The sequence below is a fragment of the Glycine soja genome, chromosome 18, assembly GCF_004193775.1.
Source record: "Glycine soja cultivar W05 chromosome 18, ASM419377v2, whole genome shotgun sequence".
Classification (NCBI taxonomy): Eukaryota; Viridiplantae; Streptophyta; class Magnoliopsida; order Fabales; family Fabaceae; genus Glycine; species Glycine soja.
Genome location: NC_041019.1, coordinates 19,993,084 through 19,997,166, shown reverse-complemented (window position 1 = coordinate 19,997,166; position 4,083 = coordinate 19,993,084). Strand labels below are relative to the sequence as shown.

General features: G+C 33.9%; 1 pseudogene; it reads right to left on the bottom strand.

Moving 5' to 3' along the window:
* Window positions 1–475: 475 nt before the first annotated feature.
* Window positions 476–2,333, bottom strand: LOC114397061 (annotated as a pseudogene).
* Window positions 2,334–4,083: the final 1,750 nt, after the last annotated feature.

Genomic DNA, 4,083 nt, shown 5'->3' with positions numbered 1-4,083 from the left:
ACATCATTTTCAACATGTCATTATTTAATTTACAAAATTTCCATATATAATACATTTATTTCTTTATGTTGCAGCATCACATAACCAAACCAATTGTTGGATGTTTGTTATTATATCACCTTCACTAAAGTATATTGATTTTAAATGTCTACTTTTCAGGTGAATATTGGTGTATGTAGTACCATTGCCGTACTTATGATTATTAAATGATCACTAACTATATCCACAAATCTAATCAACTCATTTATCTCTCTTTATTATGCAGCCTCTCTTTTATTACTACAACAACACCATCCAACAATCTACAATAGCATTAGGTTTGTTTGAATTCTTACTTTATGTTACTTTTTCTAAACATAGCTCCACATTATGATCATATAAATGAACATCATTATTGAACTTTGCTCATGTGTTGCTAATATTCAAATAGGAGTATGAGCCCGTGCATCGGCACGGGCAAAACGCTAGTTTCTTCCTAAATGAATCCCATGGCTGACTTGTTGTTTGAATCCACCACGTGCAACACCTTCATTAGAGGGAAAACACCTCTCATGCAATGCAAAATATTTTTCCAAAATCCCTTATCTAAAATCAAAATTTTCACAAGCTTTTCATCTCTAGTCTTTACAAATTGACTAGATTGCCACTCCTTGGATGTGAACATCCTAATAAGTGATCACTTGTTGTCATGCAAACATCCCAGACTCAAATAGGAAGTTGAAAAATGAGTGGTTGATGGTCTTATCAAATATGCCCTCTTAGTAAAATTATGCAATAAGCAAATAAAAGTAGTTCTTCCATAAATGTAGGTTGCGATCTTCTTTCTTACCACTAGCAATTGTCTCTTGATGGAGTGGTAATTTCTTTTCAAAATCTTCCAACATCAAATCAATGCAATCCAATTCACAAGGTGTCCAATACAAGTCCTTTCTCTTCTACATCAACAAATCTCTAGCTACCTTGTAATTTGCAGCATTATCTTATACAATTTGGACCGCATTCTCTTCCCTAACCTCCTCAACAACTTCATCCATCATCTTGACAATTTTTTCTGTTGTTTTACATATTTCAAAAGCATCAATAGTCTTCAAAAAGGCAGTTCCCTTAAGACTATTTCGCAAAATTTTGATTATAGTCCTCCTTCTCCTATCTATTCATCCATCGTCATTATATAGCATCTTGTTGTTTTCCAACTGCGTCCATGTTCTTCCAAAGTTTCATTAATCTTTTCAACTTGTTGCTTCGAATATTTGACTCTAATTTCATTGTAGGGTGGTGGCTTAAATCCCTTATGTAACACCTCAAATACTTTTTCTAAAATATTGCTTTAAAATCATTTAAATAATATATTTTGTGGAATACACATCATTAAATTTAGTTTATATTTCTAAATTGATAAAGTATCTTAAGTTTTTTTTTCTTTGGGAAAAGAAGGAACACATGTACATATACATTGCGCTTGATTAAGGCATGCACATATAATTAAAATGCTCATGAATAAATGGTATTGTCAAAATGCATTCTGCATTTAAAAGTCATTTTGAAAGTTATTGTCATTTTTCTTCCACCCTCACCAATGCTATAATAAAGTACAACTTATAAAGAATTTACTTGTATGAAATTAAATAATGATAAACTGAAAGAAATACATAATCATACATATTGAGCCTTATTGGCCCTTAATATTTAAACATAGATGTACTAAAATAATTACTACTATTTGCAAGAAAGAAAATATATTCATTGCCCCTTAAAATATTTCACAGTGTCACCAAAAGGATTAGTACAACAAAATCTCATGACATTGAGTGTAGAAATCTTTCCACCTCACATATACATCAAAAAAGGAAAAGGAATCCTACACTCAGAGCAGTCACTACCCAAGACCCACAAACTACCTATTCCTCAGAAGGGTCACTCTCATCTCCTGAGGAATCCTATTCCTCGTCAAACGAAACCATCTCTCCCTTGGATATCTCTTCACCATAGACACCTTGATAGAAAGTGATCTTGGATGGTGTGAGATCATAATCATTGATAAAATCTCCCACATCCTTATAGACTTCAAAAGTCGTATCCTAACAAAAGGTAGATCTAGTGGCCTTACCATTTGCATCATGCCCAAAGAAGTGTCGCACAAATCGCAATGGGTTGTTTGGCCGCTCAAATCCCAAGTAGGCATGGTAAGTGATAACATGGTTAATGTCGCGCCAAGGAATACACTCAAAGGAATGCAATACGTAGTGTGTGCCTCTATAGTGATCGGTGGTATATGGGGCCCATCTAACAACAAAAAGTGGCACCAGATGTAACCAAAGTGTGCGTGGAGGCATGCCTTTTCCTCCATCATATAACTATAGCGATATCTACTGATCCACATGAGTCCATGACCTGCTCCTAAAAAGTTATTGGTTGTAGGGGTGAGGCCTCCATGCCTCAAACAACAAACAAAATCATAGTATACAATTTACTTAATCGCTATGTGTGGTTGTCTAAGAAAACAACACTTTTGCATCCTAAGCGCATAACTATCCCACTTATTTCACAATAGGACCCAACTATTACCACTAAGCCTCCCAGGTCATGATGGTTTTACATTTTTATGTGGATGCTAGTCGGGAGTGATCGCCACATATAGATACATTGTACATCGATCCCCAACTCCCAACTCAAAAAGTATACTTTCAAAGCCAATCAGGAATAGCAAAGTGAGGCCTGTGAACTTTACCACACCAAATGAGTGCACCAAATGTCGTGCAGTCACCATTCACTAATTTCCCTAGGTCCTCTGAACCTCTTTTCCCATTACACACCAGTGTATCTATATCCATCATCCACTTTCTCAATGCAACCTCACCATTCACAAATGGCATAGAACCTTCGATTCCTTACTCTTCCTTTGATCCTTTCACTCTTACCACCGCATCGTGTGCGTAGCTCTCATGTCGCGCATGACAAACATAATCAAACATTCACACAACAAGAAATTGAGGCAATGATCAAACATATGTACTACTCTCAAGAAATCAATCTCAATCTCTCAAGTAATAAAAAGAACACGTCTATTCATGAACAACATAATGACTAAAATACAATCATCCATAAATTATAGCAAAAAGTTTGCCAAGGGTCAAACACCCCTGGACTCAACCCAGAGTGTGTACAGAAAAGATAATCAATATATATCGGAATATAGATTTCACACATTGTAGATATAATTTGTCGTAATTCACACTCTCCCGATCTTACTCATATCCAGTAGATATCTTAGGATTTCAGACCAAAATAAAACTCACACACCACAGATAAATAGTGTCATAGTTTACACTCTCAGAGTCTTATTCATTCAAAATAATAGTAATTTAGAAATAAATGTTGAGCATGCTCAATCATGTTATTCAGAAATACAAAATACAAAGCGCTCAATTCTAGTGATTTTATCGGTCTAAATTTATTGTCTTGTAATTTTGCCATAAATCAATTTTAACACTTCTTACTATTTCCCTAAGGTTTTTCCAAGTTCAAAGTTCACTTTTAAGCTTAAAATCACTGAATTAAATAATCTAATACTCAAAATTCCCTTGCTGTCCAAGTTCACCAAATTTCATTCCTAAACTTTAATTGGATTTTCTAGGTACTCTGAAAATCGGTTTTTCCTATACCATATGTGTTACCCTACATTTTCATACCTAACAAAATTATTTTTGAGGTTAAAAATTCAATAAAAACAGCCCACACAGCAGCACTACAAGTGAGAATAGAGTAAGAAAATGAAGTGAAAATCATACCTTAAAACAATTAAAAAAAACCGTAAAGTCAAACTTATATTGAAAAGTAAATCAATTGTTAAATTAAGACCCTTTGCATTTGCCTCTTTTTCTATATAGTCCATACCTTAAAACAAATAAAAAAAACCGTAAAGTCAATCCTTCTATATTACATAAAAACCCATCATAAGAATTACTATATTTTACTTTCAATATGGATGGTGTCAAGACAAGAAGATGATTCATTATTATATATAAAAAACCTGAAATTCAAGTAACTCTTATTTCCAACCACATAACACAAAATCATTCAACT